This window comes from Neofelis nebulosa, chromosome 12, assembly GCF_028018385.1.
Source record: "Neofelis nebulosa isolate mNeoNeb1 chromosome 12, mNeoNeb1.pri, whole genome shotgun sequence".
In the NCBI taxonomy this organism is placed as follows: domain Eukaryota; kingdom Metazoa; phylum Chordata; class Mammalia; order Carnivora; family Felidae; genus Neofelis; species Neofelis nebulosa.
This window is the reverse complement of record NC_080793.1, coordinates 28,549,316-28,575,242: the sequence shown is the minus strand read 5'-3', so window position 1 is coordinate 28,575,242 and position 25,927 is coordinate 28,549,316. Positions and strand designations below refer to the sequence as shown.

General features: G+C 35.1%; 1 protein-coding gene across 2 annotated transcripts in view; it reads right to left on the bottom strand.

Annotated features, from left to right (window-relative positions):
- Positions 1-25,927, bottom strand: part of LOC131491562 (olfactory receptor 13C9) — a 244,472-nt gene that overhangs the window by 178,076 nt on the left and 40,469 nt on the right. For both annotated transcript variants that reach the window (XM_058694694.1, XM_058694695.1), the window contains exon 2: positions 16,596-16,717. The gene's annotated coding sequence lies outside the window, so the exon portion shown is untranslated. The remainder of the gene's footprint in view (positions 1-16,595; positions 16,718-25,927) is intronic.

Here is a 25,927-nt window from a genome sequence, read left to right as displayed (position 1 = left end):
ATGTTTAACACCTTTATTTAGGCTTGAATATAACAAAAAGGGGACTAATATCACTAAGGAAAATAAATCAGTATTAAATATTACTGTTCTTGGTATCTACTAGCCATCCCCCTTTACATGGGCCCTCTAATGTCCATTTTCCTCTTTAGCTTCTGTCCTGATACAACATGACAGTGTCTATTCATTTCCTTCTTCCATAAGAATCAGCACCTCTCTCAATAAAAATGAATGGATACCTAACTCAAAGCACTCCTCAGCATGGTCTTGCTCAAAATGGAGTGTGAGCTTCCAAAAGCAGACTGCAGCTTCCACTCTTAGAGCTATAGTAAAGAACTTCAGGAAGTTTTTAAAAACCAGTGCTTCCTCACCAGCAATAATTTAGAAACACTGAAGTCCAATAAACAAGCACCTTGAGTGATATGTTCGGTCTGTGAAAATATACCAAAATACTATCTCTTTTTTTTATTTTCTTTAATGTTTATTTATTTTTGAGAGACAGAGTATGAGTACGGGAGGGGCAGAGAGAGGAAGACACAGAATCTGAAGCAGGCTCCAGGCTCTGAGCTATCAGCACAGAGCCTGACACGGGGCTTGAACTCATGAACCATGAGATCATGCCCTGTGCCGAAGTTGGATATCACCCAGGCACCCCAGACATTTTCAATAAAAAGCCAAAGAAGGAAAGAATTCAACCCATTACCTGCCTTATTATTAGTATTAGAAGCTTATTATAGCCCTTACGGAACTGGAATCCATATAGTACATTGTTTACAAAGAAACAGAATCCAACAATCAAAAGTACTCTTAACATCCCCTCTTTGAGGTTCTTTTTATGATTTTTTAAATTTTTTAACATGCTCATTTATTTTTGAGAGAGAGAGAGAGAAAAACAGAACGCGAGTGGGGGAAGGACAGAGAGAAAGGGAGACACAGAATTTGAAGCAGGATCCAGGCTCTGAGCTGTCAGCACAGAGCCCAACACTGGGCTCAAACTCACTGACTGTGAGATCATGAACTGAGCTGAAGTCTGATGCTTGACTGACTGAGCCACCCAGAAGCACCCCATTTGAGTTTCTTAAAAACCTGCAATACCACAGCAAAATCTCCATTTGCATTACAGCCCACAACTGCTCTGGAGTATCTCCTTCTCTCATTTCCCAATATCCAGTCTTCCTGCTGTTTTCTCCCTGTCTTTCCCCCCATCTCACCCTTCCTTGATCACAATAGCCTCTTTCAAGTAAGATGGAGTCTCTCTTCCAAGGGCAAGGGGTTTGAGAAATGATGGGTTTTGTAAGAAGAAACCGGGGTCTAAGTTTTGTGGAAACCATTGTTAAAATTCTCAAGAATTTTTGTACTACTTATGTCACCTCTTATTTTCATCACATTTCACAAACATCACTTTTTCTCCACTTCATCAGCTTCTCCAGGAAGAAACTGTTTCTTCCCCTTCCTCTTCCATTTTTAAATGCACATCTATTAAACTTCTTGTTACAGCGTATTTTATTTATTTGATGTGACACAGTTAAAAAATAAAACAAAACAAAACAAAACAAATCCAGGGCTATTACAAACTCCCAATTCTCCAATTTACTAAGATTATAAATTGTATCAGAGTCTCCACTTGTCCTGACATAAAATGTAGACTTCAGTCCCTAAACAGTGGAAGGTTTTATGAGTATTGAATAAGAAAAAAAAAAAAAGCCTTATTCAGTGCTTGGCTAATACCATGCAGTGAATAAGAGACACACTCCCCTTAGCCTTTCCCATACATGTCTGCCTCTTCTAATAGACTTTGGGTTCCCTGAGGGCAAGATACAAGTAATATTTATTTTAGGGCCTTGGTGACTAGAGGAAGAGGCATTTATTTGACATTTATAGATTCATGAACGAATGAATGTGTGATCACCATCTTATGATGAAAGTGAACAAGCTGATTTGCCATTGCCTAGCTAATCCTCATGACTGCTGCCTCTGCATCTTTGCTGATGCCATTCTCTCCATCTGAAATTGCCCTCATTTTAACCTATCTATAAAAATTCAAAGACAAAAAAAGTCTCCTCTGACTGAAAGCCTTTTATTATCATGCTAACAAGACTCCACTTCTTCTTCCACCAAGTTAAATTCCTATAGCAATCTACTTAAACTTTGGGGTATTTATCATGCGGAGATGTATTCCCTTTGATTAACTACACAATATATTGGTTGTTTTATTGAAAGGTCATTAAAAGCAGAACCTGTGAATTATTTGTCTTAATAATCCTACAAATATTAACAGAGTGGTCTTTAATAAATAGATTAAGTACTTTGGAATTTGCTTTTTGCATAAAGTCTATTAGTTTTTAAAACAATTTTCTTTTTATACAATATGGGCAGTATGACTGTTACATGTGATACATACAGCTAGCAATAATCCTGGTTAAAATAATATTCCCTCTGTCATGTATGGTTTTGTTAATTTTAGGCATCAGAAGTTTGACTGTAACACATCAAGCAAAGTCTATGTAACTGTTATACATACATATAATCTCTTACTTAGTTTATTGAGCTTATAGCTTGACAATGACAAAAATTAAAAGATACTGATTTATAGAACAGTGACTCCTATATATGTCCTGAGATCTAATACAATAGGAATTTCTTTCCAAAACAGAAACCTTGACTTTCCCGATCCCCAAACTATTTCTCTTCATCTTCTCCATCTCAGGCACCAGCAATGCCATACCCACATACAATTCACCACCAAATCCTACCAACTCTATAAAATTTACTCTGAATCTGACCAAATCTATTGTTAGCACTCTAGTTCAAACTACCGTCATCTCACTTAAGATACTATGGCTTTCCAAATCACATCCCTGTTCTACTTTTGTTCTCCTACAATCTATTCTCTGCACAGCAGCCTGAGTGTTATTTTTAGAAAAGTACATACTGAATTTCTAAAACAGATAAAAATTAATCAGTGGTATTTTTAAAATCAGAACAGTGGCCGTCTGTGTGGTCAGGGGATTAAAGCAAGTATCTACTGGGTCAGGGCATGAGGGAACTTTTCTAAGGTTACGTTTATATTCTATGCCTTGATAGGAATTTGAGTGACATAGGCGTGCATTTGTTAAAACTATGAATATTATGTTAAGATTTGTGATTTTAATGTATGTAAATTTTAAATTAAGAGAGAACTGTGAACAAATATAGTTTTAAACTCTAGCTAATGATACACGTGCTGAAGTATTTAGAGAAAAGGGTAGGTAAAAGGGTAGGTGTCTTCAGTTTATTTTGAAATACACCCAAAAATGAAATGGATTTAATGGAGGAATAGACAGATAAATAGACACATAGATATAAGCAAATCTAATGAAGTGTTGGTGGTAAAATCTAGTTAGTAAATGTATGATGTTCAAAGTAAAATTATTTGTTTTGCTTTGTTTGAAATTTTTCATAATTCAATGTTTGAAAAAATTATACAAAGTCTGTCAGAATATAGCTGTTGAGTAAATGTACCAATGAATAAGGGAAGGGTAGAAACTGGATAAAAAAAATACTGTCATTATAAATTCCCTTAAAATTAATTTAGGGAAAATTTCCACTACTTGAAAAAGGCAAAACTTTTTAATAGGTTACTTACAACTATTCCAAGAGAGAAATTAAAAATAAATTTTAATGGTCCCTGTGAAATTTAATTTCCTATACTGAAGTCTTGTCAGGATTTCAGTTGCTATTCCTGGGGTATGGATGCAAGGAGAAGGAAAAAGAAAGGAAAGAAAAAATATATACCAGAAGATTTACCAGAATCAACCTCTAAGGTAATTAGGAAAAAGCAAACAGCAAACATTTTGGGCATGATGTGGTATTGCCATATTCCTTCATGTGTTTTTGGCTATTTCTTAGGAGACTACTAATTCCCCAGGAATGTCAGATTACATAGACCTTAGCAAAAGAAATTTAGTTATTTCTACACCATTTATTCTGCAATTCCACCTTTTCAATATGATTAAGACCATAAAGTTTTAAATGCCATTCCTATATATTCACATGATAATCACCTATATATCTTATAACATTGCTATTCTTAAAGTGATCAAGTTACATAATCACTCACATTTCCCAGGGCATTTTTTTTTATTAAGAAGTTGAAGTTCATTCAAACAATGACTATTTCTTTTCTACGCTGTTCATATTCATACCACATGTGAGACAAACAATGATTATAAATGTGAGGCACTATATGTTAAAGATAACATACATTAATAGTGGTTGTATTATATAATGATTCTGGTAACTACTGAATATAAATGTTAATGTGTATGTTGTAATGCATAACATTATTTAATAATGGAAAATGAGACATTACTCGATGTAATAAATGCTATTGGTTTTAGCGGTACAAGGACTACTGAAAATAAATGTTATGCTTCTCAACAAATGTTTAAATTTCATAGCATTTTGAAAGATAGTGTAAGTGCACAAGTCAGTGACCAAACAAATGAAAGAAACTATTGAAGCAAATCAGTCAGAACAATTATAAGCACTATGTATCATACTGATCTTGGTTCAGTATGAAAGTATGTCTTCATAAAGAAACAAATGCTTGTGAATTAGGTATCTTTGGGTTTAATGCCCTGAAGTTTTCATACAGCAGATTAAAATTCAGAGACATAAGCCAAAAAAATTGAAAACGTCCAGTGAAAAACAGACAAATACCAAAATAATTATATAAAGGCACAAGGCAAAATAGATTTTAAGGGAGTACTTATTTCTTAGGTTTAAACTAGCTTAGGAAATTTTACATTTTAAAACTACTTGTCTTACTACAATGGTGAAATCATTAGAAGTCCTAAGAATAACTGTGATGTATAGAGTGTATAAAACACATTATGTTTCAGTAGGTATGACATTATCATTTGCCGTAAGTTTCTTCTAAGATGTCAAATTAGGAAAACCAAAATGTGCTGCTTTCTTTTTCCAGTATAAAAAGGAAAATTATATTCCCAGAATAAGGTTCTCTGTATAGATGCTGCACAAGATATCTTCCTCTCTGTTCTTTTGTTCCTTTGTGTAATAGTTTAGATTTTTACAATATTACTCAGCAGGTGCACTTAAAATTCAAAATCTAATACTTATAAAAAGTGGTTTTGAATTTAGTATTTTAAAAATGTGTGACATTTACTAGAAAGGAAATCACTTTTAAAATTAATATATAATAAAGGTATAAGCATGTTTACAATTAAGCATAATATAATGGTAAAATGAGTGCCTGAAAGGAACTATAAAGTTGGTCTAAGAATGTCATGATGCTTTCCACAAAGAATACGTATTAAAGTTATTCTAAAATGAAACAGTCTGTTCTTAATAATGATCTTGTTATATCTTAACATCACAAAACATTTACTTTTCTCAAATGCTTCAAAGTTAAGAATAGACTAAAAATGACATCAGTGAGAATAGAGGCCCAAAGTCAATGAAATAAATCTTCAAATTGTTCAAACAAAGTAACTGAAAATATAGAATTGTGTACTAAATTAAACTAACTTTCAAGAGGCAAAAATACAGTTTTAGAAAAAACTAAGAGATTTTTCCCCTTTCCCTTTCAGATAAGAAAGAAATTTTTCCTAGATGAAAACAATGGAATGAAAAAACAGCAAATAAATACATTGATAAATATGTGAGCGAATAAACTGTCACTATAAAAGATAGTAAGAGAGAAGGAAAAGAGAGCAAGAGACAGCACTTGCAACTGGGGGTCTTAAAAACAAGGCAAAAGTGAAATCTTAGACATAAAAAATATGGAAGATAACAGAAGAATTAGAAATAAGAGGGGCAACTGGGTGGCTCCATCGGCTGAGCATCCGACTTCAGCTCAGGTCATGATCTCGCGGTTTGTGAGTTTGGGCCCAGCATTGGGCTCTGTGCTGACTGCTCAGAGCCTGGAGCCTGCTGCTGACTCTGTGTCCTCTCTCTCTGCCTGTCTCTCCCCTGCTCATGCTCTGTCTCTCTCTCTCTCTCTCTCTCTCTCTCTCTCTCAAAAATAAACATTAAAATTAAAAAAAAAAGAAATAAGAGATCAATAGTTTAAGGTCCTTGGTATTATTCAGGAGGATTGTAAAGCTACTAAGTAGAGATTATGCTAAGTTAAACAAACACTTTAAAAAATTATGGCAAACATGTATGTCTATCACTCTGCATTCAAACAGTAGAGAATATATAATAAAATATAAAATGCTTATAGAGCTCTTGATGATTAGAAAAAGATGCAAGTCGGGGCGCCTGGGTGGCTCAGTCGGTTAAGCCGCCGACTTCGGCTCAGGTCATGATCTCACGGTCCATGAGTTCAAGCCCTGCATCAGGCTCTGTGCTGACAGCTCAGAGCCTGGAGCCTATTTCCGATTCTGTGTCTCACTCTCTCTCTGACCCTCCCCTGTTCATGCTCTGTCTCTCTCTGTCTCAAAAATAAATAAACGTTAAAAAAAAAAATGAATGAAAAAGATCCAAGTCTCAACAAAAACCAGACAATTAATATGCAGTGGGAAAAAGACAGCTTCTTCAAAAAATGGCGTTGGGAAACTGGACAGCTACATGCAAAAGAATTAAACTGGACCACTTTTTTTACACCATACACAAAAATAAACTCAAAATACATTAAAGATCTATATGTGAGATGGGAAACCAAAAAAATTCTAGAAGAGAGCTTAGGCAGTAATTTCTCTGACACTGGCTGTAACAATATCTTTCTAGATAGATATCCTGAGATAAGGGAAACAAAAGCAACAATAAATATTGGGACTACATCAAAATGAAAAGCTTCTGCACAGTGAAGAAAACCATCAACAAAATGAAAAGACAACCTACTGAATGGGAGAAGATACTTGCAAATGACACATCCAATAAAGAGTTAGTATCCAAAATATATAAAGAACCTATATAACTCAACATCCAAAAAACAAGTTATCCAATTTAAAAATGGGTAGAAGACATAAATAGATATTTCTCCAAAGAAGACATCCAGATGGCCAACAGACAAATGAAAAGACACTCAACATCACTCATCATCAGGGAAATGCAAATAAAAATCACAATGAGGTATCACCTCACACTGGTCAGAATGGCTAAAATCAAAAACACAAGAAACAACAAGTATTGGCAAGGATGTAGAGAGAAAGGAACCATTGTGCACTGTTGGTGGGAATGCAAACTGGTGTAGTCACTCTGGAAAACAGTACAGAGGTTCCTCAAAGAATTAAAAATTGAACTACCCTATAATCCAGTAATCACACTACTGGGTATATAACCCTCCAAATACAAAAACACTAATTCAAAGGGATACATATACACTATCTTTATCATAGAATTATAGGTACATATTATATACATATATGATATATATACACATACTACATGTATACATATACACATACTTACATATATATACACATATATAACAGAATATTATTGAGCCATAAAAAAGAATGAAATCTTGCCGTTTACAATGATTGACATGGATAAAGCTAGACAGTATAATGCTAAGCAAAATAAGTCAGGCAGAGAAATACAAATACCATATGATCTCACTCATACGTGGAACTTAAGAAACAAAACAAATAAGCAAAATTTTAAAAAAGTGAGAGAGAGAGAGAGAGAGAGAGAGAGACAAACCAAGAAACAGACTCTTAAGTATAAAGACAAACTGATGGTTGTCAGAGGGGAAGTGGGTGAGAGATGGATGAAATAGGTGATGGGGATTAAGGACTGCATTGGTCGTGATGTATGTATGGTATTGTATGGAATTGTTGACTCATTGTATTGTACACACGAAAGTAATATAACACTGTATGTTAACTAACTGGAAATGAGATGAAAGGAGAAAAGATGAGATGAAATAAATAAAATTAAATAAATCAATATCAAAAAGAGAAACCCCAAAAATGTCTTTTAAAAGTGGAAAATTTGAACCATACTTTTAAATAATTGATAGATCAAAAAAAGTCATGATTGAAATTTCAATATATTTATAACTTTATGATAATACGATTACCAAAACTGGTGAGATGAAGGGATTTACAGTCTTAAATAAATTGGAAAATAAGAAAGATTGAAAAATTAATACACTAGGAATCCAAAGAGTTATAAAAAGAGGAAATGGAAAAATCTAAAGATAGGTGAAGACTGAATCAGTAGTAACAGATTTTGCCAAGCCCAATTTTGCTGGATACTTCTAATACATTTTCTAAGAACAGGTAACCCCTACCATACACAAATTGTTTTGTAAAATATAAAAAAGGGGTTGCAAGGTCCTCCAGTTCTTTTTATAAGCTTGATAAAACACTGAAACCAAAGATGAACAAGGACAGTATAAGACAGAAAAAATTATGAACCAATCTCACTTAATACATGTAAATAGAAAAATTATCAATAAAATACTAGCAAACAGAATATGATAAACTACAAAATAATAATACTAAACACCCAGGTAGGGATTATCTCAGAGATGCAAGGATGTTTTAACATTCAAAGATATTTTAATGTAATTCACCACAATATCAATTAAAGGATAAAAACAAATAATTATTTTATTAAATGCAAGAAGCTTTTGATCAAATTCAACAGGCATTTATAATTTTTCTTAACATTTATTCATTTTTGAGAGACAGAGAGCGAGTGGGGGAGTAGAGAGAGGGAGACACAGAATCTGAAGCAGGCTCCAGGCTCTAAGCTGTTAACAGAGTCTGATGCAGGGCTCAAACCCACAATCTGTGAGATCATGACCTGAGTTGAAGTCAGATGCTTAACCAACTAAGCCACCCAGACACCCCCATTCATATTTAACTTTATCAAACTAGAAACAGAAGAAAACTTCTTTAACTTGATAAACGGTATTTATCAAAGACTTGTAACTGACATTTCCCTTTTTCCTTTAAAGTTCCAAACAAACGACACTGCACAAAAATCCTACACAGCAAATACAGAGAGAGAGAAAGAGAAGAGGAAGAAGAGAAGGGAGAAGAAGGGGGTAGGGAGAAGTAGAAAGAGGAAAAAGAGAAGAGAGAGAAAAGAAAGAAGGAAAGGAAAGAGAAAAATAAAAAGAAGAAAGGAAAGAGAAAATAGGAAGAGAGGAAATTAGGGGGGAAAACATAAGAAAATCAAATTTAATTTCATACCTATAGGAGCTCCACATATGAGAGGTTCAAAGACAGAAAAATAAAATTAGGTATATACACCATCCTAGGGAATGGGATAGGGGCCTGGAGCTTCAAAGGGAAGAGGGAAATTTACAGAGCAGTAAGAAGGGCAGATGTTTGGATGCAAAAATCCTCAATAAGATATTAGCCAACCAGACCCAACAATACATTAAAAAAATTATTCACCACTACCAAGTGGGATTTAAACCTGGGATGCAGGACTGGTTCAATATCCTCAAAACAATCAATGTGATTCATCACATCAATAAAAGAAAGAACAAGAACCACATGATCCTCTCAATAGGTGCAGAGAAAGCATTTGACAAAATACAGCGTCCTTTCTTGATAAAAACTCTCAAGAAAGTAGGAATAGAAGGATCATACCTCGAGATCATAAAAGCCATGTATGAAAGACCCAACTCTAATATCATCCTCAATGGGAAAAAACTGAGAGTTTTCCCCCTAAGGTCGGGAACAAGACAGGGATGTCCACTCTCGCCACTGTTATTCAACATAGTATTGGAAGTCTTAGCCTCAGCAATCAGACAACACAAAGAAGTAGAAGGCATCCAAATCGGCCCAGAGGAGGTCAAACTTTCACTCTTCACAGATGACATGATACTCTATACGGAAAACCTAAAAGATTCCACCAAAAAACTGCTAGAACTGATCCATGAATTCAGCAAAGTTGCAGGATATAAAATCATGCACAGAAATCAGTTGCATTCCTATACACCAATAATGAAGCAACAGAAAGAGAAATCAAGGAATCGATCCCACTTACAATTGCACCAAAACTCATAAAATACCTAGGAATAAACCTAACCAAAGAGGTGAAAAATCTATACATTGAAAACTGTAGAAAGCTTATGAAAGAAATTGAAGAAGACACAAAAAAATGGAAAAAGATTCCATGCTCCTGGATAGGAAGAACAAATATTGTTAAAATGTCGATACTACCCAAAGCCATCGACATATTCAATGCAACCCCTATCAAAAAAACACCAGCATTCTTCACAGAGCTAGAACAAACAATCCTAAAATTTGTATGGAACCAGAAAAGACCCTGAATAGCCAAAGCAATCTTGAAAAAGAAAACCAAAGCAGGAGGCATCACAATCTCGGACTTCAAGCTATACTACAAAGCTGTAATCATCAAGACAGTATGGTACTGGCACAAAAACAGACACTCAGATCAATGCAAGAGAATAGAGAACCCAGAAATGGACCCACAAATGTATGGCCAACTAACCTTTGAAAAGGCAGGACAGAATATCCAATGGAATAGACAGTCTCTTCAGCAAATGGTGCTGGGAAAATTGGACAACAACATGCAGAAGAATGAACATGGACCACTTTCTTACACCATACACAAAAATAAACTCAAAATGGATGAAAGACCTCAATGTAAGACAGGAAGCCATCAAAATCCTCAAGGAGAAAGCAGGCAAAAACCTCTTTGACCTTGGCCACAACAATTTCTTACTCAACACGTCTCAGGAGGCAAGGGAAACAAAAGCAAAAATGAACTATTGGGACCTCATCAAAATAAAAATCTTCTGCACAGCAAAGGAAACAATAAGCAAAACTAAAAGGCAACCAATGGAATGGGAGAAGATATTTGCAAACAACATATCAGATAAAAGGTTAGTATCCAAAATCTATGAAGAACTTACCAAACTCAACACCCAAAAAACAAACAATCCAGTGAAGAAATGGGCAAAAGACATGAATAGCCACTTCTCCAAAGAAGACATCCAGATGGCCAACCGACACATGAAAAAATGCTCAACATCACTCATCTTCAGGGAAACACAAATCAAAACCACACTGAGATACACACCTGTCAGGATGGCTAACATTAACAACTCAGGCAACAAGAGATCTTGGCGAGGATGTGGAGAAAGATGATCTCTTTTGCACTGCTGGTGGGATCGTAAGTTGGTGCAGCCACTCTGGAAAACAATATGGATGTTCCTCAAAAAATTAAAAATAGAACTACCCTACGACCCAGCAATTGCACTAAGTATTTATCCAAGGGATACAAGTATGTTGTTTCGAAGGGGCCCATGCACCCCATTGTTTATAGCATCACGATCAACAACTTTCCAAAGTATGGAAAGAGCCCAAATGTCCATCGATGGATGAATGGATAAAGAAGATGTGGTATATGTACATATACAATGGAGTATTACTCGGCAATCAAAAAAAAAATGAAATCTTGGCATTTGTAACTACATGGATGGAACTAGAGGGTACTATGCTAAGCAAAATTAGTCAGAGAAAGACAAATATCATATAACTTCACTTATATGAGGACTTTAAGATGCAAAACAGATGAACATAAGGGAAGGGAAACAAAAATAATATAAAAACGGAGAGGGACAAAACATAAGAGACTCTTAAATATGGAGAACAAACAGAGGGTTACTGAAGGGGTTGTGGGAGGGGGGATGGGCTAAATGGGTAAGGGGCATTAAGGAATCTACTCCTGAAATCATTGTTTCACTATATGCTAACTTGGATGTAAATTAAAAAACTAAATTTAAAAAATAAATAAAAAAATAATATAGTGAAAATAACAGCCATGCATCATTGAATGTTTCTCCATAATAATGATAATAAAGTAGTTACTTTTTACAAAAAAAAAAAAAAAAAAGGCAGATGTTTGGTAATTAGATGTTTGCCCTACCATACATGAGTCACTCACATAAAATGAATCTCCAGTAATAATTCTTATTTTGAGAAAGACTCCCAATTTAGATTCTTCTAGGTAGTTAAGAGAGGGACAAAAGTTTCTCCTGAGTCCTCAGGGTCTTGATTAGCTTTAATGCAAAACTGTCCAAAAATAAGGTTTACATAGGAAGTGAGAAAAAACTATAAAAAAAGCCTTAAATTTAAACTGAGGCTATACAAGGCTACTAAACACACAATTAATTTACAAAATTCAAGTTTTTTATAGCAGTTACAGCTGTTTAGAAAACGCACTTTATTTTTTTTAAGTTTTATTTTTATATATTTGGAGAGAGAGAGAGAGAGAGAGAACGGGGAAGGGGCAAAAAGAGAGGGAGACAAAATCCCAAGCAGGCTCCACACTACCAGCACAGAGTCAGATGTAAGGCTTGAATTCATGAACTGTGAGATCAAGACCTGAGATGAAATCAAGAGTCAGATGCTTACTGTACTGAGCCACACTTAAAAGCATCTCACAACACCAACAAAAGTATAAAGTGCCCACAGATAAATCTATAAAAGCTGGATAAGTCATTTTTGAAGAAAAATATAAATCTTGACTAAAGCACATAGAACATTTCCCACAAATTGGGGAGCTATATTTTGTTCATGTTAGGAAATTCAAGAATAATATGTTAATTCATCCCAAATTTCTCTAAAAACTTAGTGTAAATGTCAATCAAAATGAAATTGGAATTGTTTAAAAATTTCTGAAGGTTAACCCAAAATTCAAATTGAATAGTAAAGACCAAGAGTAGCCAAGACAATGTTAAAATAAGAAATCTCATATTTACTGTACCAAATGTCAAGATGGATGATAAAGCTAGAGCAATTCAGATAACATAATTCTGGTTCAGACAAAGATAAATATATTAATGAAATAGAGTAGAGAATTCAGAAATAGCCTGGGCATATACAAAAATTTATATCCAATAAATGTTACTTGATATCAGTTGGTATTACAAGTAAGTAAGGAATGGATGAAGTATTTTAAATTATGCTTTGGTAATGGACTATTAATATTGAAAAAATAATTAAACCTCCACCTCATTCTGTTACCAAAATAAATTTTAGATAGATTGAACACCAAAAGCAAAACTGTAAAACATCTAGAGGAAAATATACGAGAATGTCTTTATATACAGAGATAGGAAAAGTGTAACTCAAATGAGCAAAATAAATAAATAACTAAAGGATGGGGCACCTGGGTGGCCCAGTCGGGTAAGCATCAACTCTTAGTTTCAGCTCAGGTCATGATCTCACAGTTCATGAGTTCAAGCCCCACATGGGGATCTGTGCTGACAGCATGGAGCCTGCTTAGGATTCTCTCTCTCTCTCTCTCTCTCTCTCTCTCTCTCTACCCCTCCCCATTCAGACTCATGCTCTCTCTCTCTCTCTCTTTCTCAAAATAAATAAATAAACTTAAAAAAATAAACAAAGGCATAAAACAAAGGATTAATAATTCAAAATTAGAATTTTGAATTCTATATGGCAAAAATGCATCATTAAAAGGATTAAATAATAGCACAAATGGAAGACTGTATCAGTAACAAATCCAACCAAAAAAAGGTTAGTAACCAGAATATTTTTTAAAAAGCTATCACATTAATAAGAAAAAAAACAGAAAATTGGGCAAGGGTATAAACAGCGACCTCTAAGAAAAAGTAAGTAAAACAACCTATAAAGTTATGAAAAAATCTTCAACACACATGAAATCAGAGAAATATAAATTAAATCAATAAGACACTTCTCAGCCAAAAGATAAGCAAATATTAAACTTCTATAAAAATTAAGAACATGAAGAAAGAAGGGGCTCCTGGTTGGCTTGGTTGGTAGAGCATGTGACTTGATCTCAGGATCATGAGTTCATGCCCCACGTTAGGCATGGAGTCTACCTAAAAAATAATAACGAGGGGCGCCTGGATGGCTCAGTCGGTTGAGCGTCCGACTTCGGCTCAGGTCATGATCTCACAGCTCGTGAGTTCGAGCCCCACATCGGGCTCTGTGCTGACAGCTCAGAGTCTGCAGCCTGCTTCGGATTCTGTGTCTCCCTCTCTCTCTGCCCCTAACCCACTCACATTCTGTCTCTGTCTCTCTCAAAAATAAATAAACATGAACAAAATAAAAAACAAAAAAGAATAATGATAAAAATTAAAATAATTATTAATTTTTTAAAAAAGAATATGAAAAAAGAAGAAATCACACTCACTGCCACTAGGAGTATATATTGATACTACAAAAAGTGTGAAGTTGATTCATTAATTCCACTTATGGGTATATGCCCAAGGAGATATTTACAGAGCTACTCACTGAAGCATAATTTAAAAATGGACATACTGAAACATCTAAATATTAATGTATGAAAGAACAACTAAGTTATAGCATACTATAACATAGGATTACAGGATAGCAAGTAAAATGAACCACCTCTAACTGATCATTTTGTTAGCCTTTAGCAGCTTCTTTAAGCTTCTTTTTGCTGCTTTTGTCTTAATCTGTAAAATGAAAATACCAATGTCACAAAATGAAATGAAAGAGAGTAATAACGAGTTCAATAGAAGACAAAACACACATGACAGCTCCTATATGACATCTGACTCATTAGAATCTGATACTCTCTTATTTGGGAAAAAGTTATCACTGACATTCTCTGAAAGAGGGATAGGAATGGGGTATTTGACTTGATTTTTAAAGTAAATATTTACTAAAACCTCTAAAAATGAAAAGATCAGCTAAATAGAAATGAGGATTAAATAATCAAATGAGGCCCTAGCTCCCATTAGAGTCTCATAAAGGAGGCTCTAGTAACATGAATCTACCAACATATCTCATTCCAAAATACTTACATGCTCAAGACCAATTGTTAATTAGAAAAATACAATGAGACAGAAATTATACTGAGGCAGCCTATAAAGTTATTATAACTTTTCACTATTTTCAGTTTTTATTTTGTGCTGAGTGGGGGCTTCAGATGACTCCAAGCAAATAGGAAAATTGGGAACCGTATTTTTCAATAGTGTCTTTAAAAAAAAAAACACCTTTTTTTAAGTTTACTTCTTCTTCTGAGAGAGAGACAGCACAAGCAGGGGAGGGTCAGAGAGAGAGAGAAAGAGAGAGAGAATCCCAAGCAGGCTCCAGGATGTCAGCACAGAGACCGTTGCTGGGCTCAAACTCACAAACCACGAGATCATGACCTAAGCCCAAACCATGAGATCATGACCTGAGCCAAAACCAAGAGTCAGACGCTCAATAGACTGAACCACCCAAGTGCCCCGGTGTCCTTATATAAGAAGAAAACCATCTTGAACAGTAAGCTTGTTTCTGGGTGCACTATTAAGGTATCTTGAGAAGTCAACTTGGGATATTTTGTAGAGGGGATTTTAATCCGAATAGAACTGATTTCCCATAAACTATATGTCTGTCAACCTTCACAAGAGATAGAGGGACATTTGAAGTTAGATCATAAAGTGAGTTTGGGAAAATCCTCAACAACATCCTGAAGGACCTAACAAGTGACAGAAGAGAAAACAAGCCCCCAGTGTTTGGACACAGCCTACAAGACCCTTGCAATTAATCCTGCAGTCCTTAATACAATATTGACAATAAACAAACAAAAAATTGTAAAGATTCTGCAAAAACAATCAATGATACTCAAGTAAAGCCAAAACAGATCAAAAACTAAATTAATTACTCAGCTAGTAAATATCTATGACAACTTGTGGAGGTGAAGATAAATACATTGGTGAGCACTGGATAATGGGTGTTCACTTGGAAGAGGAACTTCTTGAAAAAACATCTGCCATAAACTAATTATCCTGATTCCATGATGCTAAAAGGTGCTTCAAGTTATACTGAGGAAATAAACCAGCCATATTTAGTAATAAAAATAAAAAACATTCAGTAAAAGTCCATAAATACTTCCCTCATAACATTTCTCCCCAACTACAGTTGTGAGGCACAAAGATTATTCAAAGCAATAGACTTGCAAAGCCTATTTTAGGAAATAATTGCATTTATTAATAAGAGGTTTTAAAATGTCTTCAGTACTAGAATTCACTTTCAAATGCAAAACATAAAGAAAGCCAATTAATATATCTACAAAGGATATAATATATACTTAACTCATTTTATGTGTTTTAGTAATAAAAATAATTTATCATCAGAAACATTAAATAAATTCATACTATATTTAATATTAAGCTGTTCACAAATCTTTCCTGCAACTTATACTAAGAAGACTGGCAGCAACAAGGCTAATACAGAAATATCAAGACATGTCGACAAGCTGAAGAAGAGGCATCCAGTCATTTTCCTTCCCCAGAGCATCCAATCTAATGTTCAACACACAAGAGGTGTTTAATAATATTCACTGATATGAGCAGGATACTTGTTAAGAAACATTTTGAAAACTGAGTTAATATTTTATTACCATTTACTTATATTAATAATAAAGCAATTAATAAAAGTTATGATAGTAATTCATCTTTACTACAGTTTTCCTCTCCAGTACATAATCCTGTATTTTAAAAAAAAGAATTGTAAACTAACTCCACTCTAAATATCTATAGTTTAAGTTACAAAACTCAAAAACTATAAGAAAAATAGCACAATTTGAGAATTTAATGAAGAAAAAGTAGTCTATACCACCATCTAGTGGCCTCAGAATGTAACGGTACTAAGAAAAGTACTTACCCAGGAATGTCCCCACAATAAAAGCATGGAGTCTACATGCAGAGCTACTGCCCTCCTACTCAGTTGAGACAGCACTGGATCCACTTCTCCTGCTTCCTACTGCAGATCTGCATGAACCTGACCTTTGGACAAAATCACGCAGGAACACCATCATGTGGATTGTTGCCTTTGCCCACCTCATAAATTTCCTCCACCCTTTAACTGATTCCTATTGGTTACATTCATTAAAACAAATGGGCAATAATTAAAAAATTGGTAGAAAAAACTCATATGCTGCGATTATAGTATAAAATTGTAAAAGAGTTTGTCTTGTACTGTTTAGTAAAAATAAACATGTTCATATCTTATGACAATTCCACTCCTAGGTATATAAACTAGAACAGTGGTTCATAATTTCCAGTACACAGATCCCCAAGGGTTCTAGGTATAGAATTCACAGGGTCTGGTAACTTGAATGAAAAAAAAATTACACATTTAATACCACCTACTTCTAACTGAAAATAAGCATTTCCTTTGAATATGAAATGTAGGCAACAAATCATAATATTATTAGCAAGACTGGAGACTTTGTAACCAATAAAAATCATAGATATTACCAATTACATTAGCAGATCAAAATTTCTTATATGCTTATCATTAATTCAAAGTTATATCTCATATATACTGAATGACCTTGCAATTTAGTATCCTAATAAACAAGTATGTCTATTTCTTTTTGAAGATTTGCTTTTATGTTTTCCAGATTTTTGACATATAATTGACACATAATATTGTATAAGTTTAAGGTTACAATGAGATGGTTTAATATACATATGTACTGCAAAATGATTACCACAGTGAGGTTAACATATTCATCACTCACATGATTACCTTTGTAGGTATGTGTGTGTTGAGAACTTTTTTTTTAAGTTTATTTATTTTGGGAGAGAGACACATTGTGATCAGGGAAAGGGCAGAACAAGAGGGAGACAGAATCCCAAGCAGGCTGCACTGTCAGTGTGGAGCCCAATGCAGGAGTCAAACTCAAGAACCATGAAATCATGACCTGAGTCAAAATCACGAGTCAGACGCTCAACTGACTGAATCACCCAGGTGCCCTGAGAACTTTTCAAACCTAGTCTCTCAACAATTTTCAAGTGTATAATACCTTAATGACTCTAGTTCAATTTGTTTTCTTTGCACGCTTCTTTGCAATTTCTTTGTAACCCTATTCATTTGTTATACCTTTAAAAACACCTGGAGATCATAGACTCACAAGATTTCCAAAGGGTTTTAAAACACAAAAAAGGCTTAGAATGTCTGCCTTGAAGAAATACTTTCATTGGAACCAGGAGACATCCACAGAGTCAAACAGCTTTGCCCATATAGTCAAATGGACAAATAAATTAAGGTATAGAATAGTATACAGGAGAAATAAATTACAACTATATTAACATGGGTGATTTTCAAAAGCCTAAAGTTAAATCTAAGAATTATGTAACAAAATAATAAAAATAATCTGATTCCATTTAAAGAAATTTCTAAAATAGACCAACCAAAACAATACGTTGTATAGTCTTATTTACAAACGTAAACTTTAAAGAAAATCAGTGTAATGATTAACACAAAATTCAAGATCATAGTTACTTCAGGGAGATCAGGGAGGGTGTTATTGGGAAAATGTTACCATGAAAGAACATGTAATGAGCTTCTAGGTTACTATAAATATTTTATCCCCTGAGCTTGGTGGCAGGGGCACAGATGTTCATTTTATTATTTTTTTAAAGTGTACAGATATATGAAATATACTTGCGTACCTATGTTAAAGGCTTCATGTTACCTCCTTATGTCATGTCTGTCCATCCAATCTAAATAACTAAGTAGTTGCCCTATATCACATTAGCCTATTTTAAAAATCCAGTTATTCTGGTTGGACTCCTCTATCTTTGAACTACCTGTCCTTTGAACTTTTTATCAGAAGTTTAGAATATCTAATAATGTTCAAAATGCTTAACCTATATATTTTTCAGGCATTTTAGGGATATGTAAAAAAACAGTCACAGAAAAATATTATATTTTAAATGCTGTTTAGAGGCTATTTTCCATTCCAAATCTAAAACTACCTTACAGATCACAGATCTTTTAAAAATAAATGGTAGTCTCAACAAACTCAAAAAAAATCAAAGTCATACCATGAATCTTATCTGACAACAATGCTATGAATCAAGAAATCAATCACAAGAAAAAAATCTGGAAAGAGCACAAATACATGGAGGTTAAATAACATGCTACTAAACAATGAATGAATGGGTCAACCAAGAAATCAAAGAAGAAATCAAAATTACAAGGAAACAAATAAAAATGAAAACACAACAATCCAAAATCTTTGGGATGTAGTAAAAGTGTTTCTAATGGAAGTTTATAGCAAAAGAGGCTTAACTCAAAAAGCAAGAAAAATCACAAATGAACAACATAACCTTACACCAAAAGGAGCAGAAAAAAAAAACTCAAACCTAGCAAAAGGAAGGAAATAATAAAGATTAGAGTAGAAATAAATGATATAGAAACAACAACAAATGACAACAACAAAAAAAAAAACACAATAGAACAGATTGATAAAATCAAGAGCTAGTTCTTTGAAAAGGCCAATAAAATTGATAAACCTCTAGCCAGACACATGAAAAAGAGAGAGAGAAAAGCTAAATAAATAAAATCACCAATGAAAGAAGAGAAATAACAACCAACACCACAGAAATACAATTAAAAGAGAATATTATGAAAATCTATATGGTAACAAATTGGACAACTTAGAAGAAATGGATATTCCTAGAAACATACAACCTAACAAAACTAAAGAAGAAATAGAAAATGTGAGCAGACCAATTACCAGCAAAGAAATTGAATCAGCAACCAGAAAAACTCCCAAAAAACAAAAGTCCAGGACCAGACTGCTTCACAGGAAAATTCTACCAAATATTTCAAGGAGTTAATGCTGATTCTTCTCAAACTAATCCAAAAAATAGAAGAGGAAAAAGGGGCACCTGGGTGGCTCAGTCAGTTGAGCGTCCATCATGATCTCACGGCTCATGAGTTTGAACCCCAAAACAGGCTCTCTGCTGTCAGCACAGAGCCCGCTTTGGATACTCTGTCTCCCTCTCTCTCTCTCTCTGTCCCTCCCCAGCTCATTCTCTCTCTCTCCCAAAATATATAAGTAAACTTAAAAAAAAAAGAAGGAGGAGGAGAGAAGAGGAAGGAAAATCTCTGAATTCATTCTATGAGACCAGTATCACCCTGGTACCAAAACTGGATAAAGACACCAAACAAAGAATACTACTGTCAATATTTATCATGACTATGGGGGCACCTGGGTGGCTCAGTCAGTTAAGCATCCAGCTTCAGCTCAGGTCATGATCTCACCATTTGTGAGTTTGAGCCCTGCATTGGGTTCTGTGCTGACAGCTCAGAGCCTGGATCCTGCTTCGGATCCTGCTTCAGATACTGCTTAGATTCTGTCTCTCTCTCTCTCTCTCTCTCTCTCTCTACCCCTCCCCTGCTCGTTCTCTGTCTCTCTCTCAAAAAGAAATGAACATTAAAAAAAATTATCCTGACTAAAGATGCAAAAATCCTCAACAAAATATTAGCAAACTGAATCCAACACTACATTAAAATAATCATACACCATGATCAAGTGAGATGTATTCCAGGATCCAAGGGTGGATAGTTCAATGCTTGGAAAACAATGAAAGTAGTATGTCACATAAATAAGAGAAAGGATAAAAACCATATGATCATTTCAATAGATGTATAAAAAACATTTGACAAAGTACAACATCTATTCATGATAAAAACCCTCAACAAAGTAGGTTTAGAGGGAACAAATCTCAACCTAATAATGGCCATATATTAAAAACTCACAGCTGACATAATCCTTAAAAGGGAACAGCAGAGAGCTTTTCTAAGATCAGGAACAAGACAAGGATGTCCACTCTCATCACTTTTATTCAACACAGAATTGGAAATCCCAGACACAGCAACTGGACAACTAAAACAAATAAAAGTTATCCAAATTAGTAATGAAGAAGTAAAACTCTCACTCTTTGCAGATAACATGATATAAAAAATAGAAAACCCTAAAAACTCCATCAAAAACCATTAGAACTGATAAATGAATACAGTAAAGTCACAGGATACAAAATCAATGTACAGAAATCTATTGCATCCCTATACACTAAAAATGAAGCAGCAGAAAGTGAAATTAAGAAAACAGTCCCATTTAGAACTGCACCAAAAACAGTAAAATATCTGGGAATAAACATAACCAATGAGGTGAAAGACTTGTACTCTGAAAACTATAAAACATTGATGAAAGAAATTCAGGATGACACAAGGAAATGTAATGACATTCCATGCTCATGGGTTGGAAGAACAAATATTATTTTTTTTCAATATATGAAATTTATTGTCAAATTGGTTTCAACAATTTGGTTTCAACAACACCCAGTGCTCATCCCAAAAGGTGCCCTCCTGGGGCGCCTGGGTGGCGCAGTCGGTTAAGCGTCCGACTTCAGCCAGGTCACGATCTCGCGGTCCGTGAGTTCGAGCCCCGCGTCAGGCTCTGGGCTGATGGCTCGGAGCCTGGACCCTGTTTCCGATTCTGTGTCTCCCTCTCTCTCTGCCCCTCCCCCGTTCATGCTCTGTCTCTCTCTGTCCCAAAAATAAATAAAAAACGTTGAAAAAAAAAATTAAAAAAAAAAAAAAAAAAAAAAAAGGTGCCCTCCTCAATATCCATCACCCACCCTCCCCTCCCTCCCACCCCCCATCAACCCTCAGTTTGTTCTCAGTTTTTAAGAGTCTCTTATGCTTGAAGAAATAGTTAAAATGTGTATGCTACCCAAAGCAATCTACATATTTAATGCAATCCCCATCAAAATACTAATAAAAATTTTTTATAGAACTAGAATAAATAATTCTAAGATTTCTATGGAACCACAAAAGACCTGAATATCCAAAGCAATCCTGAAAACCAAAAACAAAACTGAAGTTAGCACAATTCCAGATTTCAAGCAGTAGTAATTTAAAAGGTATGGTATTGGCATAAAAACAGACACATAGATAAATGGAATAGAATATAAACACAGAAATAAACCCACAAGTATATGGCCAATTAATCCTGCACAAAGGAGGAAAAAACATACAATGGGAAAAAGACAGTCTCTTCAACAAATGGTGTTGGGAACACTGGACAGCTACATGCAAAAGAATGAAACTAGACCACTTTCTTTCACCATAGAAAAAAATAAACTCATTAAAGACCTAAATGTGAAACAGGAAACCATAAAAAACCTTGAAAAGAGCACAAGCAATAATTTCTCTGACGTTGGCCATACCAACATTTTTCTACATAGATTCCCTAAGGTAAGAGAAACAAAAGCAAAAATAACTACTGGGACTATATCAAAATAAAAAGCTTCTGCGCAGTGAAAGAAACAATCAACAAAACTAAAAGACAATCTAATGAATGTGAGAAGATATCTGCAAATGATATATCCAATAAAAGGCTAGTATCCAAAATATATAAAGAGCCTATACAACTCAGCACCCCAAAACAAATAATCCAATTTTTAAGAAAAGGGGTAGAAGACACGAACAGATGATTCTCCAAAGACGACAACCAGATGGCCAACAGACACATGAAAAGATGCTTAACATCACTCATCATCAGGGAAATGCAAATCAAAACCACAATGAGGTGTCACCTCACACCAGTCATAATGGCTAAAATCAAAAACAAAAGAAATAAGTTTTGGCAAGGACATGGAGAAAAAGGAACCATTGTGCACTATTGGTGGGAATGCAAACTGACGCAGCCACTGTGCAAAACAGTATGGAGTTTCCACAAAAAGATAAAAATTGAACTACCCTACAATCCAGCAATCACACTACTGGGTATTTACCCCCAAATATACAAAAACACTAATTCAAAGGGATACATGCACCCTATATTTACTGAAGCATTATTTACAATAGTCAGATTATGGAAGCAGCCCAAGTGTCCATCAACAAATGAATCGATAAACATGTGGTCTGCTGTGTGTGTGTGTGTGTGTACATGTATGTATGTGTATATATATACCTGTGTGTATGTGTATGTGTATGTGTGTACACACACATACACACACACACATATGCACACAATGGAATATTACTGAGCCATAAAAAAGAATGAAATCTTCCCGTCAAAGACAAATACCATATAATCTCACTGTGGAATTTAAGAAACAAATGAGCAAAGAAAAAAGAGAGAGAGAAACCAAGAAACAGACTCTTAACTGTAGAGAACAAACTGATGGTGGCCAGAGGGTACATGGGTAAGGAGATGGGTAAAACAGGTGATGGAGATTAAATAGTACACTTAGCATGATGAAATAAAATTTTATACACACACACACACACACACACACACACACACACACACACGTCTATATAAAGAAAAAAGAAAAAAGAAAAAAAAATCAGGACACCTGGGTGGCTCAGTTGGTTGAGCATCCAACTTCAGCTCAGGTCATGATGTCATGGTTTGTGGGTTCAAGCCCCACGTTGGGCTCTGTGCTGACAGCTCAGAGCCTGGAGCCTGCTTCCGATTCTGTGTCTCCCTCTCTCTCTGTCCCACCCTGCTCGCTCTCTCTCTCTCTCTCTCTCAAAAATAAACAAACATTAAAAATGTTTAAATAAATAAATGGTAGACTGAACTTGTTTTACAATCTGCCTTTAAACCTTGGCTGGGCCACTTAGCAGCAGCGAACCTGGGGAAATTATTTAATCTCTCAGAGTCTGACCTTTCTCATTTATAAATTGAGATAAAGCTTAACTTACAGCATTTTGAGAATAATTAAAACCTATGAGAAACTGAATAGGAGACTGTTTTAGGTGCCTAATATCATTTAACAATATTTATCTATCTCTAAGTTGTAGCTGTGAATTTTACTCCCATCTTGTAAGCATTTTCCTTTCAGAAATTCTACTTGGAAGTTCTATCTTTCTGTTGGCTATGAGCAATTAACAATAAGGCTCTAGGGGATGGCAAAGCCAAAAAGTGGAAGAACTCTGTGTCCTTAATTTATCATGTGTAGAAGAGCTGCCTACCTACTAGGAAAACTCACTTCAGATTCTTATAAAAAATAAAATCCTGTAATGTCTGAGTCATAATACACTTTTGCTGTCAATTTGTAAAAGCAAATTAGCCTATACTATTTAATATACTCTTGAAAAATACTACCAAATATTGCATCTCTGGCCTCCTTCTCTCCTCAGCTTCAGGAACCTGACAACAAGGATGATACCTCAGAGATGAGACACTGAGTTTTCTTGCAAGGGAAACTCACTAGACAAGAGAAATAACTTACAGATAATAATAGTTGAGGTGAGGGAGGTCGACTCAAGGTCCAGTCAGATCACATTACAGTAAAACCCATTACTTAAAAAAAAAATTGTTTCTAAAGTTTATTTTTATTTATTTTGAGAGATAGAGAGCAAGTGGGGGAGAGGAAGAGAGGGAGAGGGAAACAGAACCCCCAGCAGGGTCCATACTGCTGGCACAGAGCCCGATGCAGGGCTTGAACCCACGAACAGTGAGATAATGACCTGAACCAAAACCAAGAGCTGCTTGCTGAATTGACTGAGCCACCACCCAGGCACCCCCAGTAAAGCCCATTACTTGACAAAACCTACCCATACTCATATAGCTCTAAATTTTTGTCTCAATCCAAATATATGCTGATGGACATGGGTCGTGAAACAATGAATTTTTTGTAATTTAAGCATTTTCCAATTGAGAGACTCTACTGAAATAATGGATGAAAAAAACCTACTCCAAGGCACCCTATGGTGAAACTTCAGAATATCAGGGAAAATGAGAAAAATATAAAACCTTCCATGGAGAAACAAGTCACATACCAAAAAATCAGGAATCAGAGTGACAATTTCTTACTAGAAGTATAATGCAAGGAAAGATTACCTTTAAAAATATGAGGAAAAATCAGGGGCGCCTGGGTGGTTCAGTCGGTTAAGCGTCCGACTTGGGGCTCAGGTCATGATCTCACACTCTGTGAGTTCAAGCCCCGCATCGGGCTCTGTGCTGACAGTTCAGAGCCTGGAGCCTGTTTCCGATTCTGTGTCTCCCTCTCTCTCTGCCCCTCCCCTGCTCATGCTATGTCTCTCTCTGTCACAAAAATAAATACATTAAAAAAATATATGAGGAAAAATTATTTCCAATGTAGAATTTTATATCCAAACTATCAGTTAAGAGGATTGATAAAATAAGGACATTTTTAGAGGTGAAGTTCTCAAAAGTTTAATTCCCATGTACCTTCTCCAAAAATTAGGAATAAAAAAAAGAAAAAAGATCTTGGAAACAGGAGGTGCAACACAAGGCAAATGATACTCCCCAGATTATCAGTGAAAGGAGATCCCAGAAGTACAATCAGGTCATTTTAGCAAACAATTAGCCCACACTGGAGCAGGAGAACAAAGAACTCCCAAAAGAAACTCTATTAGATGAAACTGATAAGCTGATTAAGAGGTTTCATCACATTGAGAAAAAATGTATACTTTTGGCAAAGAATTTGGTGATTGGTGATAAGCATAAGGAAAACATGACAAACGAAAGAGAAAGAAAAATAAAATAGTCACCCTCCTACTGCCAGTTACAGGTTTAAGCCACATAACAGTAGCTTAAACTAGAAGATGATTTATCTTATAAAGGAAGTCCCAACAGAGACAGGTGGTCCAGGACTCCTAGCGTGGTGTTCCATGGTGTCAGAACCTAGGCTTCTTCCCTCTTGTTCCCTCTCCAGCAGTGGCTTCTACCTCACAGCTTATCCCCCTACATCCACATTCCAGCATGTTGAAATATGAGACAAAGTTGGGAACCACCCTTCCTACACTGCTTTAAGATCTCTTACAACAGGTCATAAATCTGCTAACACATCACACTAGCCAGGACTTAGTCACATGACTGCACCAGGCTGTGTGGGTTCCACTGCTAATTTTTTAAAAAAAGGGTGGATGATAAATGGCTAACAGTCTCTGCTACCTCCCTCCAGCACTTTCTGTTCTCCATGTTATATTGTTCTTCCTCACAGTATTTATTAACCTCTGATATATTTTCTCTTCATTTGTTTGCTTCCCCTAACCTTTCGGTTCTAAAAGGTTGAACTCTGGACACCAGTTTCTGGAAATGTTCCTTCAACTTAAAAGAAATGTAATAAATATGTGTTGAATGAGTGAATGAACTGTTAATTCCAGGGGGCATTAAGTCTAAGAAAATCAATTTAAACATTACAGATACAGTCTGG